At 37.8% G+C, this 16,581-nt stretch overlaps 1 long non-coding RNA gene across 17 annotated transcripts in view; it reads right to left on the bottom strand.

The window, feature by feature from the left end:
- The window catches only part of LOC144317066 (uncharacterized), a 571,155-nt gene that overhangs the window by 490,717 nt on the left and 63,857 nt on the right, over positions 1-16,581 (bottom strand). For 16 of the 17 annotated variants that reach the window (XR_013382942.1, XR_013382935.1, XR_013382937.1 and 13 more), the window contains exon 3: positions 3,068-3,190. This is a non-coding gene — a long non-coding RNA (uncharacterized LOC144317066). Of the gene's footprint in view, positions 1-3,067; positions 3,191-13,397; positions 13,510-16,581 lie in introns of all 17 variants that reach the window. The other variant, XR_013382940.1, reaches the window with a different exon arrangement.

Below are 16,581 nucleotides of genomic sequence, written 5' to 3'. Positions count from 1 at the left end.
ATGGTAAGGAGGTGACTTTCCAGCAGTATTGAGGCCCCACCTCAAAATGTCAAGTGTAGAAAGGTAATGAGATCCCTCTCCTTCTCCCAGCCAGGGTGATGTGAGTGTTGGCCTATGTGGAACCTGAACTCCCACAGCCACAAAACAGTAAAGAGGAATGCCTAATTCCTACCCTCCCACTCCCCAGGGTATCAAGGAAAACCAAAGGGGGAAGCTACACTTCCACCTCATCTGGAAGTAATAAGGCAGTGACCCAGCCCCTTGCTTGCATGATAACAGAAGAAGGCCTCCTAAAATACAAGATTTAAATAAGATCCAGAGTTTCACAACATAATATTCAAAATGTCCAGAGTATGATAAAAAATCACTCATCATATCAAGAACCAGAAAAACCTCAACTTGAAAAAGAAAAAGCGGTCAACAGACGTCAATAATTAAATGGTACAGGTGTTGGAATTCTTTCACAAGGATTTTAAAGTAGCCATCATAAAAAAAAAAAAGGAGGTTTTCAGTAAAGAAATAAAATTTTTCAACAAAGAAATGTAATATACAAAGATAATCCAATAGAAGTTTTAGAACTGAAAAATATAGCAACTAAAATGTCAAAACTCAGTGGATGGGCTCAACAACAATAAGGAGATGACAGAGAAAATATCAGCAAACTTGAAGATGGAACAATAGAAATTACCCATTCTCAAAAACACGGAGAAAAGAGACTAGGGGAAGAAAATGAGCAGAGCCTCAGAAACTGTGGGGCTATAACAAAAAGTCTAGCATTCATATCCTTGGAATTAACCCAGAAGGAGAGGAGAAAGAGATCCCTCTGCTCACATTCCTTAGACCTCTCCTCACAGGGTGCTGTGGCTGCCACTCCATCTGTCTTTCTCTTTTCCTCTAGGAGGGAACAGACGGTGGTTTCCATGTCTGCATTCTGAGCCCCCAATACAGTGTGGTGCACATGGTGAGCAATCAATAAACGTCAAGTAAATTTATGGAAACCTTTCTGTATTTTACTATGTATTATGCACAACATTTATGAAGCTTAAAGATTCAAGTTTTGGATTTTTTTTTTTTTTTTGGCATATAAAGTCAGTGTTAAACTCTTGAAAATCCACTCTCAACCAAATAAACTAAAGAGTGAAAAAACAATTTTGCTCTGATGGAAATCTTTCATTTGAATCAAATTCAATATTGAGAGTGATACTTTGAAATGAATCTTCAGTTGCAGGACACTAAGGGTCTTCTGAACTTTTCAATATACAATGATGTCATTAAAGCAGAGTACAAGGTTATAAAATCATTTTTATGAAGAAATGGGCTCTTTACTCAATTTCTCATTTAGAGCATGGTAATAAAAGTCAATTCATATTCTGAATTTTCAGAAGCACATTGGAAAATCTATGAAGTAATTTCAAGTTTTATGGATTCAGGAAACTATAGTTCAAAGATATATCATTTATTACCTTTTTTTGCACTTGCTTTATTAACCGCCTAGATCTAAGAATACTAAAAATTCCAAAACAGAACTAGATTCAGCGTGAGATGTTTTAAGTAGAAATACGAAGCAAGTTCTACCAAGTTGATCTGATTATATTTTGGAAGGGATCCACGTTAAAATTTCAATGTCCCCCTAAAAAGACCCAATAACTAATCTTCTGAGAAAACGCAAAAGCCATAGTAAATTCACTGCGATCTAACCTCAGCTTTATCATATCTATAGAACTGACAAGATTTATCCAGATGACTCACTGCTTCTCAAACCCATAAGTAAAATATACCACCTTCTTACAAATATTCAAAGAAGACATTTCTTTCCATTGACCAGAATGCAAATGTCCTTCACCCATAACATTATGTTCCTGGTATCAGCAAAACTGAGGCAAAACAGTTGGCAAAATTTTGTGTGTGCATAGAACCACAATACTGTGATTCTACTAAATATCTTTCCCTTTACTCTTCTAACATAAGCTGATCTCTGTGGATTACATCAATAGATCCTGGACTTTCATTCTTCAGGTTAGGGAGCATAATGGGAAATCAGAGCGAGAAAGGAGAATGAGATGAAGGTACTTGTTCCCTTTTCTGAGGTTTCCTCTATCTGTCTGGGACCCTTGACCAGAAGGTCACTGCATTTCTCAAGCCAACCTGATCCACATAACTCTCTCCTTCCAGGTTCTGATAACCCCTTCCTCCTCTCCACACTTCAAGCCAACGGATGGTGAAAATTTCACTCTAACTCTGGGCACTTGCACAATCTCTTGTAATTCCCTGGCATTCTACTTACAACTTTAAAATATTCTCTTAGGAAATACAGCCTCCTTGAATCACCTAGATTTGAGTGTGCTATCTCATTTCTGTTGGGACTCTGACAAACATAGCAAAAGATGGCTAACCTCAAGAGCCATCAGAAATGATCCCAACACGAGAAGAGAGCACCTCTCTCATTTGTGTGCCCAGCCCATATCTCTGTCCCTCTATCTCTGCCGCTCTTGAAGATACTGATGAATAGACACTGTCAACATCTGGTTCTTGGGACTTCCCTTTCCTATGAGCTTTGCTGACCTTCCTCTTCCATCCTAGATTTTCTCACAAAGCTATGTTCTTCCTCTAGAATAGATACAGTACAGATGATTTACTTTTCTGATACTGAATTATAATCATTTTCCCCCCAGGCTTGCCTCTCTGGCATTACCCACATATTATATGGAATGTGAGGTGCTTCTAAAGTCTTCAGTTAAATAATTAAACTTCTGGGTTTATTATCATAGGCAACTAATTATTTTCATATTTTTTTTTGTGGATTTTACTAGTTTGGCATTAAAATATTAATGTTACTTTCCTTATTTTAAAATTTAAAGCAAGGATACTATTACCCTATACACTATAAATAAGAATTTAAAACCTAAGAAAAATCATATTCTAATTAAAATCCAATGAAATAAACCTTCTCCTAATGAGAAAAAGATGAAAGCCAAAAAGAATGTGACAATTAAGATAGCAAGAATAGAAATGTCTTTCCTTTACAATTATGGCTTTTCACAAGAGTGAAAGGTCTAAGGTCTTTTACCTAATTGGAAGAAGAATTCCACCTAAGCCTGCATTTTCAGTAGTTGTCACTCCGTGAATCATGTCTATTCACAAAGGCTTAGACCCAATGCATAGAATTTCTTCAGATATGCACACAGAAGACCTAGGGATAAAATTTAGAATTCATTTAGTTGAGTTTTTCCCACAAAGACATAATGCCTTGTAAGAAAGTAACACATATTTCTAATTGTAAATCATGTAATTTTGATCAAGGGCCAAATGAAATATTGAATTCTAACTGTAAATCAACAACTCACCTCTTTAATAAATTCTACTGGTTTAAGATTTGCTTGTCTTTATACACTGAGAACTATTTCTTTATTTTCATCTCTAAGACTTTCTGGGTCATAACTGTTTGAAATCTTTTCTTACAGAGCTTCAGAGGAACCAGTGCCTTAGAATTGCCCAGTAAACTGTGACTTCTAGACGCTCTGCATTTTCCTTCACTTTTGACTTTCTTTCAAGAACACTGAGTCTTTTTTTTTTTTTTTTTTTTTTGGTCTGTCCCTTGTATTTGCTTGGTCCCAAACTTCCCTTTAAAATGTAGAAATGCGGGGATCCCTGGGTGGCGCAGTGGTTTGGCGCCTGCCTTTGGCCCAGGGCGTGATCCTGGAGGCCCGGGATCAAATCCCATGTCGGGCTCCCAGTGCATGGAGCTTGCTTCTCCCTCTGCCTGTGTCTCTGCCTCTCTCTCTCTCTGTGTGACTATCATAAATAAATAAAAAAAATAAATAAAATAAAAAAATAAATAAATAAAATGTAGAAATGCGGACAAGGTGGCTCAGTGGTTTAGTGCCATCTTCAGCCCAGGTCATGATCCTGGAGACCCAGGATCGAGTCCCAGAGTCCCACGTTAGGCTCCCTGCGTGGAGCCTGCTTCTCCCTCTGCCTGTGTCTCTGCCTCTCTCTCGCTGTGTCTCTCATAAATAAATAAATAAAATCTTTTAAAAAATTAAAAAAAATACAATGTAGAAATGCAACACCCTAACATCAATTAATTATCTAGCAATTAAGTGACCTAAATATGCAGAATTGGTCTCTTACATTTAGCCTGACTTATCAATACATCATAATTGTGTAAAACTGTAGTGCAAAAACCAAAATAGAAGAGCTTCTCTCCATGAGTCACTCTTTGATAGCAGAAATATTTGCCACTTCAACAAAGTAGAGTGGGTATTTCTTTTCCTTTCCCTTTTTTTTTTTTTTTAAGACACAGCAAGATATTAGTGACATTTAGGGGAAAAATGATCCCTACTGAACAAGGCAGTTATGTTACCATATAGTTTACAACATTAAGATTTATTTTTGCTTGAGGCAAAGTTAAGATTAAAGAGATGATGTTGCTAACACCACACAGGCTCATAAAACACTAAGCCATTACTATGACCTTAATATAGAACTTAGGATTCAAGATATCAATATTGCTTTATAATAGTTTCATACTCATTTAAAATTCAGTCGTAGTTTGTCATGGTTCTATTTCCCATTTTCATCTAAACTACATTGAACTTTGGTTGCACAAAATAATTTTTTATCTCTTTACTAACTGTGTACTTTAAAAATTCACAGGATCCAAAGGTGAAAGACAACAGAATATTTAAAATAACAAGAATCTTCCACCTCATATTCTACTTTGTTAATTTGTCCAGTACTTTTGCAATGAGGAAAGGGATTGTGGTGTGTACTTACCAGACAATATGATATCAAGAGGATATCAGGAAAAATTACTGGGTAGTTGTTAGAAATTATATTTTTCCCCAAATTTTCCTAAATTTGTATATCCAACCATTTATCCCAAAATCACAGCCTTGCCATATATTGTATAACTGGAGGATAATTTCTTAACCATTCTAAGTTTCAGTTTCTCATCTGTAAAATGGGTCTAATGACACTTCACAAGGTTTTTGTGAAGCCTAGATAAATGAAATAATATATTTAAGATGCTTATCACATAATTTAGTTCACTTTTGCTTCCCTCATTCCATTCTACATTCAGATCTCTATACCCTGAGCTAATATTAAGAAATAAAACTTACAACACGATAATGGGATAAAGAAGACTGCCACATCTACTACTCTGTACCAACATAAATATTACAAAAGAATTACAGTTTTATCATTCACATGTGAAGACATTTTGCATATTCTTATGTATTAACTTACATCGACAGAATTGCTTTCAAATTAACTATGGTTTATTTTAATGCAAAAAAAATTTCAACTTTGCTATCTCTTGGACTCAATAGCTCATCTATAAAATTAGCAGGTTGCACTAGATTATCTCTAAGATGTATTTCAATTCAAAGTTATACTAAGTTTTTGAATAAGCTAGAGGGAGTTAGCCATGTGGTCCTGAATATAAACCATTTAGAGTTTTTGAACTAGTTAAGGGGAGGGCTGAGCCACTATAACAAAGAGACCCCAAAATAAAATGGCTTAAATAAGACTGAAGTCCTTTCCCTCTCAAGTTACTGTCCAGCCACTTGAGGTTGCAAGGCAGCTCCGCTCCCCAAGATCATTTGGGAGCTCTGGTTATTTGTTCTTCTACCAGCCTCTAGGTTGGTTTTTCCAAGGGGAATTCCTTCCTTGTATATCCTGGGGAATATGTTTGTTTTCCAAATCCTGCATTCTGAGAAAAATAAGTGGAAAATCAGGAAAACAGGAAAAAGTATCATAATTTTTCCAAGACAATTAAAAGTTTGCAATATATAGACTCATTGATTCAGAGGACACAAAGGAAAAGTGGCTGCTATGGTCAGTCTTGTTGGTAGTGGTTGTCCTGTTTTAAGTATATGTTCCTGGCTCTGCCTACTGCTAATGGTGAGTCATCCTAGCAAATAAAATAAATGTTAATCAGTTTGTATGCATGGCATACTTTATACAAATCTTATATATGGTGTTACAAGATATAACAAGTTTTAGAAGTAAAGCAAGTCCTCAAATTGGCAATTTCAACACATGATTTAATGTGGAGCTGTCAACCTTGCTGGGGGATCTGAATGTTATATTACTCGAACACCACTCAAATAATGTTCACTGGCATTGAACAGTGTTTGAATATTCCCTATAGGCCAAGTTCTTCAAAAACATTTTAACAGAAGAAATCCAAAAAGAAGAAGATATGAATGTTATAGAATATTCCAACATTAAGTCAGAAACTGATCTAAAATCTAAATTAGAAAAAGCAATTTGATTTCAAAACAAAACCAAAATCAGGCCAAGAAGATCAAAATTTCATGACTGAAAAAAAGGTAAATGAGCTTATATGAAGAAACGTGTACCCTGACAACCAACTCAAAGATGCTTTTGGACATACTTTTAACAATCTGAGCAATGTTGACACAAAATGAAAGAAAATCTTTTACAACTGTATTATTTGTTACAAAACAAAGAGCAAGACTATCAGGTTAATCAATGCTTTGTGTGTTTTAAAATATGACTTTAAGAAAAATGAAAATATCAATTTAAGATAATTTAAATATTAAGTAGTTGTGATACTATATATTTTTAAATGATTATCAATTAGTTTGTATTGTGTTCACATTCATTTCTTTTAATGTTTTCTGTGATCCAATGTTAAAATCAGGTGAAGTTATTTCTATATATGACTGAAATATATGATCGTGCCACACATATACACAGTAATAATAAACCATGCATTTATCATTATATCTTTTTTCACAGAAAATCTTGGAAACTTTCAGTATAATATCATTTATAGAAAAGATACTCCTTATTTATTATTATGGTCACTCAATTGTATTTGAAAACACATAAAGGGTAATAAGAAATACAGAATAACTTGTGATTTGTGGAATTCCTCAGAATTCCTAGAAAACTGGTTTCTTATGCTGAATCCCAAAGGTTAATATCCATGGGAAATTTGAAAACATTATCCATTGTCCTCATTTGCAAGTTGAAGTTGAGGAACAGCTACATCAAGATTTCAGCTTGCATAAATGGGAAAGAGAGGGAACCAAAGACAAGCAACTTCTTTTTAAACAAGTGGGACAAAAGCCACACACATACCTTTTTTTTATTAAAAATTTTTATTTTTAAGTAATCTCTGGACCCAATGTGGGACTCAAACTTACAATCCCCAGATCAAGAGTTACATACTCTACCGACTGAGCCAGCCAGACAATCCCACATACATCTCCTTTAATCCCCTTAAAGTGAGAACTTAATCGAATAGCTACTCCCAGTCTCAAGAAAAGCAGGGAAATGTCTCTTACTCGGCTGCTGTGAGCCCAGGAAGAGCAGGCGGCAGATATAGCAGTCTGCTATACTTCCAAATGTTTTCTATTTAGATCCTCTATCATTTTTGAAAAGTAAATGTAGGTACTAGAATATATTTGTATATATACAGGAGATCAGACATGGTTTTCTTTTTCTTTGATTACAGTGAAACTTAGGGGAGAAGAGGTGTTTGAAGAGTGACATAATACATACTTTAAAATATATATAATATTTGAAGACAATCCAGAGTCAAGACCATAAGTTTAACAGCCATTACAAGAAATAGTGAAAATACTAATGTGAAGATGAAAATAAGAAAGACTGAGGGAATATGAGGCAATATTAGGAGATTAAAGATATCCTGCCAGTGTAATGAAAAGAATAAAGAGGCCATTGTATCTTTTCCATTGTCCAGAAATTTGTAACTATTTGCATATAAAATGTTTGTGTTTATAATGTGTAGCACATCCAGACAGATATAAGTTGTGTTTGGGCCATTGTCAACAGCTCAGGTTGCCACCTTAGACATTGAATCATTACCTGAATAATCAAGTAAGGATCAGAACAGGTGTCTACCTTTTACCTTTTCCTGCAAGTGCTCCTTCACCATGTCAACAGACAGCCAAAGTCTTGTTGAAGAGGATTGAACGCAGAATAGGAAACAAGAATTATATTTACTTACATTTAAGTTTACCTAACCAAGAAAAGAGAAGAGAAAGGAAAAGAAAAGAAAGAAAAGAAAAGAAAAGAAAAGAAAAGAAAAGAAAAGAAAAGAAAAGAAAAGAAGAAAAGAAAAGAAAAGAAAAGAAAAGAAAAGAAAAGAAAAGAAAAGAAAAGAAAAGAAAAGAAAAGAAAAAAGAAGAAAGAAAAGAAAAGTTTTGCAGAGAGTGTCTGATATCCATTTCCCGGTCATCCTAGCCAAAGAAGTGATGAAAACTATACTTTCAGCATGGCTACAAGAAAAATCTCTTTTCAAATTGGGCATGAATTAATTTCTTTTGCCTCTGGCTTTGCTAACCCTCTTCTGTGTGTCACACAGTGTTTGTCCCTTGCTGATCCAGGCTGACAATCACTTCCAATTTACTCTGAATGCCAGGCACTGCCAAGCATTGCTAAAGGTCAGAGAGCTCACTCAGATGCGCCACCTGCTTCACTTTTTTACCCAGGGATGGCCTGGGGTGACAACAATAATATGTTATCTAACTCTGTTCCATGTTTTCTATATTCTTGGCTACTGGAAGACTGTTTCCTTAATTAGAGTTAAAACAAAATAAAAAATATGCCTCGGTGGAATGGAAATATAATGATAGTGATACTTCCTAGGAGTTACTGATAAATATCCTCCTTAGTTATCCTTCTTAAAGTTCCTGCATTAACTCTGTCTTGAAAGCAATAGCATTTTACCAACAGCCCTATCAGACATAATAGGACATTAAGCCAGCATTTACACAAAATATTACTTGAAACATTTGTTCAATATTTTGTTTTGGTTTTGTATCTCTGTACATGTACAGCATGCAGATGTAAAAGCGGCCTAAGGTGAGGTGCCTGGCTGGCTCAGTCAACAGAGCACGTGACTCATGATCTGTCAGGGTTGTGAGTTCAAGCCCCATGTTAGACATAGAGCTCACTTTAAAAATATAAAAATAAGTTTTAAAAAAAAAGAAAGCCTAGGGTAACAACAGTGAATGCCTGCAACTGTATGGCATTTTCTGTATCTAAACGGCCATAATTCCCTTTACAAAGCCCTGCTTCAGTGAGTTGGCCATTCTTTTCAACAAAGGTCATTCAGGAGTTGCTTAATTCAGAAACAAATGCTAAAGCCTTAATGGGAAGCAGTCCAGGAATGTGAAACACTACAGAACTAATCCCTTACCATATCTTCGAAATTTACTGAAAATATTGTTCGTATTTTCTGATGTTAATGATTTTCTTGCACTTTCTGCCCTTTGGAGGCCATTGCAGAGACCCTGCCCTAAGGTTGACTGCCTAGCTTCAGGCTACAGATTGAATCTATGCCACTGTGTTTGGAATGCAGAATTGGGGCATGTTGACCACATTTAACAGTTTTCAAATAATGCTGGTAGCTAGTAAGTTTTACTCATGATTAGTCATTTCAAGAAAAAATGATAAACCTAACCATTTCATTGTCCCCAACTAATTTAAAAGCATCAGGAAAACAATGGAGAGACGGAAGAAACCAGGACACGAAGTGAGGAAACCTCCATTTCATTCTGAGAGCTGTCTCCAGGTGACATTTGGCCAGTCGTTTAACCTCTCCAGACTGCTATTTTTTCATCCATTACATGAAGGGCTCACAGGAGATGATGACTCAGCTGCCATTATAAGATTCCAGACAGAAAGAACCTTTAGGAAACAAATCAAGTGGAACAACAGCTCTGATAGAAGGCAATCTATCCTAGTACTCAGAGTGTGAATCTGAAGTTGAAGAGGTTTCTGGACCCAGCTGGATATGAACTTGAGAGAGTCACTTGTCTTTATCACACAAGTTGGTAAGGAGGATTCTATAGATAATTCATGTCAAGCACTTAGCATGATGCATAATACACATAACTAAATCAATGATAACAGTTATTAATATTTTACATTTACAGTGTACAATCTGAAGAGTGCACCAGATTCTTATATTCTAACGTTATAATAATTTAAGAGGTGTTGGCATGACCCATAGTTTATCCCAGCACTAAGGGAGAAGAGAGGACAGGTCCAAAATTAAGGCCCAGATACTACTTTAAACAGCTGTTATGAGGATTGGAAATGACCTATGCAAACCCCTCATATATACTTATTAAATGATAACTCTTAGTCCATTGATGAATATACGAAAATGTTAAATAACCAAAAGCCCATTGGCTTGGTTAACTGTTAATAATTATATTTATAATGCATACACCCTACTGCTCTAAGATTTTATTTCTTGGTTTAGATTTTATACCCACTCAACTGGGCTAAAAAGAAATTCAGTATAAAAAGGGAATAATACAAAACTATCAGAGGGCAAAATAGTACACTGCCAAAAAACAGTTATATTTGATTCCTTTTTTTTAAATCATCCCACAGAGAAATCTATTTCAAATACTTTTGGACTTATGCATGAACTGAGAACTTGCAAAGGAAAGTCAATGTGAAAAAAATATTTTAAAGAGAAGTTAAAGATTTATTAAGATTGGAAAAAAGGTAAAAAAAAAAGTTATATTTTTCATTATAAATATCAGAAGATAGCCAATTTCTGTTTCCTGGATTTAATACTTGTGGTTTCCCCAACACAGCTATTTCACATTTGTTGTAGAAGCAATTTTTTCAGTTTCTTGTAGTAAACCAGGATTGAAATAATAACCTAACTTTGCAATACAAGTTAATGTTTTCCTTAAATATAAAAAAAATATTCTCTGATGGCAAGTGCAATTTCATATCCCACATTTAAATTACCTACAAAGTAATCCTCTGCTGTAATGATTTTACATATGTAAAGTTCCCCTTTGACTTTGTGTTGCCTTCAAAATAAATATTATAGTCCTTGCCTTGATCGTCAACATGGTCTACCACGGTGCTTCTAGAAATCACTTTTCTATTGTTTCCCGCATGCCAAGTCTCATGAAAATTCAATCCTTCTTTCCTTTTTCCCTCCTCCTCCTCCTTACACTCTCACCTTCTCCCTGAGAATATCTGAATGTGGGTATCTATTCATCTCAAATATTTCTTCCTTCCAAATCTTTGTTCTTCTCACCTTTCATCTAATACAAAAATTTCCAAGCTCTGTATTTGCCTTTCATAAACATATATCATGAAAAAGAATCTTTTCTCAAAACTTTCTTGAGTGCACTGCCATAGCTCACCATGAATTTTGCTTTTAAAGTAGGGCACAGTGGGTGGCTTTTAAGTTAACCTTAAGCTTCTATCTGTATTATGGATGATGCCTATCCCACTCTAATATTCACTAAATATATGTATTTACTCCAATAGCAGTCAGTTGATAAACATTTATTGAACCAGGTTCTGTCTTTGGCACTGGCAATCCAGCAGCAAATGAAAGTCTCTGTGGTCTTGGAATTTATATTGTAGTAGAGAGAGAGAGAGAGAGAGAGAGAGAGAGAGAGAGACATAAGCAACAACACCAAAAGCAACAACTAAAAGGATATTTTAGATAGTGACGGGTACTATATGTGATTTAAAACACTCACAAAAATGGTCTTGGCCATCACCATTTTGCTAAGGCCCTTAGAATATTTTGTAGGAAAAATATCCCTAAATGTGTTGATCCTAGATACTTCATTGACACAGAGTACATCTGGACGCCTTACAAAAGATCTCAACCAGCTACAACAGCATAATTATAGAATCTTGTAGCAACAAAACTTCTGCAAAGGGTATGACGTGTGATACTATTTTAGTGCCACCTGGCAACATTCCTCTTTTTTTTTTTTTTTTTTTTTTTTTCTTTGCTCTGCACTCAACCCAAGACCTTTTCCTCTTGCCTAAAACCTGACAGGTACTGGTGAGGCCCGAGTCGCTGTTATTAGCCTTGAGTGACAGCCACAGCAAGTGTAGCTTCACACTCAGTCAGAGATGACATTATAGAAGAGCCTGTCGAGACAAACAGCAGAACTTCCACAATTACCCTGTTTCCTTGGCTTCCACCTCTAGCAACAGGAAACTAAAGCCTGAGAGAAGGGCACCACCTATATGTCTGCATTTTCCTTCTTAGAATATTGCACTTTGGCATGAAAATATGAGAACTAGTGCAGGAATATCAACAATACTACAAATAAAGGAAGTTTTTTTGAAAAAATTTAAATGTAAACTTAAGACTTACAGATCTTACTTAAGGAATTTTGTGTGAAGAGGTTTTTGCCATATATATAAGAAAAAGCTCAGTATTTAAAAGTAAATAGTTTCAGGGACACCTGGGTGCTCAGTCGGCTGAGCATATGACTCTTGGTTTCTGCTCAGGTCATGATTTCATGATCTTGAGATCCAGCCCCACATCGGGGCTCTGCGCTCAGCCTGGAGTCTGCTCTGGACTCTCTCTCCTCTCCTGCCCCTCCCCTTGCTCATGCTTTCTTTAAATACATACATATATACATACATACATAAAATATTCTTTAAAAGTAGTGCAATTTTATATTTTCTCCATACAATATGAAATAAAGGATATGGTACAGATATTATTAAAAAAAGATAATTCAGCAGTTAAAATTTGCCAATTATGTTATCATTGGATAACATGCCTTCAATTAATATGCAGATAAACTAAATTCAACAAAAATAATCACTGTCATCAAATTTATATAACATTAATGGAAACAAAAAGCAATAAATATTTTCAATTAAATATTTATAGCTTCTAGCTCCTCTCTTACCTATCCTTATTAATTTCCTACAATTTCAGGAAGAAATTCATTTCTAAAAGACCAACATTCTACCAGGGTCCTCTAGCAAAATTCAATTTTAATTATGATTCATAACTATTAACAACATTATTTATCTTTGTTAAGAGTGCAGGTAGTCTTCTAATCTGGGCAAAACCATGTGTGCCTTAGGGATCTATAATTTATTTCCTCTCAGCAAGATAATTAACCTATAAGGGTACCCTAATTTTCCTTAAAATTACAGGGAATTATCATAGTTTTTTTTTCTCAATAGTAAATCCATGTCCCATGTGAGGATTTTATAAAATATGTTTTGGTATGAGAATCTACCCCACCCACTTTTGGCCTTTGTATCAGTTATGCCATTATGCCCTATAGCAACCATGTCAAATAGTTATCATTACACACAATTTTAAGATGAAAAAACTGAAGACAGAGGTCAGGTGATATACTCAAGTTTCTAAAATGTTTTAATAGGGTTGGGACCTCAATTTCTTGTCTCAGCCTCGGGTCCTTACCCCTCTGTCCCTGAGAAAGTCTTAGGTGGTATCATGGGCCAAGCTGGAGACAAAGCCATAGAAATGACACAAAACAGGAAAATTACACCAGGACACAAGAAGTAATTCCTCAGTGGTCACAATTAATAGCCAGAGTCACAAATAATAGCTAAAATCCACATACCAGCCTGTGGTCACAAGCCAAGGAATTGATCAGAGGCCAAGAGCTTCACCATCTGTGACTCTTGCTGCAATCAGCAGGCTCCCTGGTCGACAGCAGAGGCCCTGGGCATGGTCTGTTTATGAAGGAGGAGAGAGGTAGAGAAGGAGCACTTGGGGGAGGAGCAAGACGGCGGAAGAGCAGGGTCTCCAAATCACCTGTCTCCACCAAACTACCTAGAAAACCTTCAAATTATCCTGAAAATCTATGAATTCGGCCTGAGATTTAAAGAGAGACCAGCTGGAATGCTACAGTGAGAAGAGTTCGCGCTTCTATCAAGGTAGGAAGACGGGGAAAAAGAAATAAAGGAACAAAGGCCTCCAAGGGGGAGGGGCCCCGCGAGGAGCCGGGCGGAGGCCGGGGCGAGTGTCCCCAGGACAGGAGAGCCCCGTCCCGGAGACGCAGGAGCTGCACCGACCTTCCCGGGGGAAAGGGGCTCGCGGGGAGTTGGAGCAGGACCCAGGAGGGCGGGGATGCCCTCGGGCTCCCGGGGACAGTAACAGCAACTGCGCGCCCAGGAGAGTGCGCCGAGCTCCCTAAGGGCTGCAGCGCGCACGGCGGGACCCGGCGGGACCCGGAGCAGCTGAAGGGGCTCGGGCGGCGGCTCCGCGGAGGGGGCTGCGGGGCCCCGGGAGCAGCTCGGAGGGGCTCGGGCAGAGGAAGAGGCTCCGTGCGGAGGGGGCTGCGCGGTTCCAGGAGCAGCTCGGAGGGGCTCGGGCGGCAGCTCCAAGGAGGGGGTTGCGCGGCCCGGGAGCGCGAATCCACCAGCGCAGGCTCCGGAGCACAGGGCGCCGGGACACAGCCCAGGATCCGGCCTCCCCCGGGACAGGCAGAGGCCGGGAGGGCCCAGGACAGCGAGGACGCTCCTGCCCCAGCTGAGCAGATCAGCGGCCCCGCCCCGGAGCCTCCAGGCCCTGCAGACGGAGTTCCTGCCGGAGCTGAATCCAGGTTTCCAGAGCTGCCCCGCCACTGGGGCTGTTCCTCCTGCGGCCTCACGGGGTAAACAACCCCCACTGAGCCCTGCACCAGGCAGGGGCACAGCAGCTCCCCCAACTGCTAACACCTGAAAATCAGCACAACAGGCCCCTCCCCCAGAAGATCAGCTAGACTGACAACTTCCAGGAGAAGCCAAGGGACTTAAAGAACACAGAATCAGAAGATACTCCCCCGTGGTTCTTTTTTTGTTTGTTTGTTTTTGTTTTTGTTTTTGTTTTTGATTTGTTTTGCTTTTTGATTTGTTTCCTTCCCCCACCCCCTTTTTTTCTCCTTTCTTTTTCTTTCTTTTTCTTCTTCTTTTTTTTTTTTTCGTTTTTTTTTTCTTTTTCTTCCCTTTTTTTTTCTCTTTCTCTTTTCTTTCCTTCTTTCTCTCCTCTCTTTTTCTCTTTTTCCCAATACAACTTGCTTTTGGCCACTCTGCACTGAGCAAAATGACTAGAAGGAAAACCTCACCTCAAAAGAAAGAATCAGAAACAGTCCTCTCTCCCACAGAGTTACAAAATCTGGATTACAATTCAATGTCAGAAAGCCAATTCAGAAGCACTATTATACAGCTACTGGTGGCTCTAGAAAAAAGTATAAAGGACTCAAGAGACTTCATGACTGCAGAATTTAGAGCTAATCAGGCAGAAATTAAAAATCAATTGAATGAGATGCAATCCAAACTAGAAGTCCTAACGACGAGGGTTAACGAGGTGGAAGAACGAGTGAGTGACCTAGAAGACAAGTTGATAGCAAAGAGGGAAACTGAGGAAAAAAGAGACAAACAATTAAAAGACCATGAAGATAGATTAAGGGAAATAAACGACCGCCTGAGGAAGAAAAACCTACGTTTAATTGGGGTTCCCGAGGGCGCCGAAAGGGACAGAGGGCCAGAATATGTATTTGAACAAATTCTAGCTGAAAACTTTCCTAACCTGGGAAGGGAAACAGGCATTCAGATCCAGGAAATAGAGAGATCCCCCCCTAAAATCAATAAAAACCGTTCAACACCTCGACATTTAATTGTGAAGCTTGCAAATTCCAAAGATAAGGAGAAGATCCTTAAAGCAGCAAGAGACAAGAAATCCCTGACTTTTATGGGGAGGAGTATTAGGGTAACAGCAGACCTCTCCACAGAGACCTGGCAGGCCAGAAAGGGCTGGCAGGATATATTCAGGGTCCTAAATGAGAAGAACATGCAACCAAGAATACTTTATCCAGCAAGGCTCTCATTCAAAATGGAAGGAGAGATAAAGAGCTTCCAAGACAGGCAGCAACTAAAAGAATATGTGACCTCCAAACCAGCTCTGCAAGAAATTTTAAGGGGGCCTCTTAAAATTCCCCTTTAAGAAGAAGTTCAGTGGAACAGTCCACAAAAACAAAGACTGAATAGATATCATGATGACACTAAACTCATATCTCTCAATAGTAACTCTGAATGTGAACGGGCTTAATGACCCCATCAAAAGGCGCAGGGTTTCAGACTGGATAAAAAAGCAGGACCCATCTATTTGCTGTCTACAAGAGACTCATTTTAGACAGAAGGACACCTACAGCCTGAAAATAAAAGGTTGGAGAACCATTTACCATTCGAATGGTCCTCAAAAGAAAGCAGGGGTAGCCATCCTTATATCAGATAAACTAAAATTTACCCCAAAGACTGTAGTGAGAGATGAAGAGGGACACTATATCATACTTAAAGGATCTATTCAACAAGAGGACTTAACAATCCTCAATATATATGCTCCGAATGTGGGAGCTGCCAAATATATAAATCAATTATTAACCAAAGTGAAGAAATACTTAGATAATAATACACTTATACTTGGTGACTTCAATCTAGCTCTTTCTATACACGATAGGTCTTCTAAGCAAAACATCTCCAAAGAAACGAGAGCTTTAAATGATACACTGGACCAGATGGATTTCACAGATATCTACAGAACTTTACATCCAAACTCAACTGAATACACATTCTTCTCAAGCGCACATGGAACTTTCTCCAGAATAGACCACATATTGGGTCACAAATCGGGTCTGAACCGATACCAAAAGATTGGGATTGTCCCCTGCATATTCTCGGACCATAATGCCTTGAAATTAGAACTAAATCACAACAAGAAGTTTGGAAGGACCTCAAACACATGGAGGTTAAGGACCATCCTGCTAA

Source organism: Canis aureus, chromosome 7, assembly GCF_053574225.1.
Source record: "Canis aureus isolate CA01 chromosome 7, VMU_Caureus_v.1.0, whole genome shotgun sequence".
NCBI classification, from domain to species: Eukaryota; Metazoa; Chordata; class Mammalia; order Carnivora; family Canidae; genus Canis; species Canis aureus.
The sequence above is the reverse complement of the archived record's forward strand: the minus strand, read 5'-3'. Positions and strand labels throughout refer to the sequence as shown.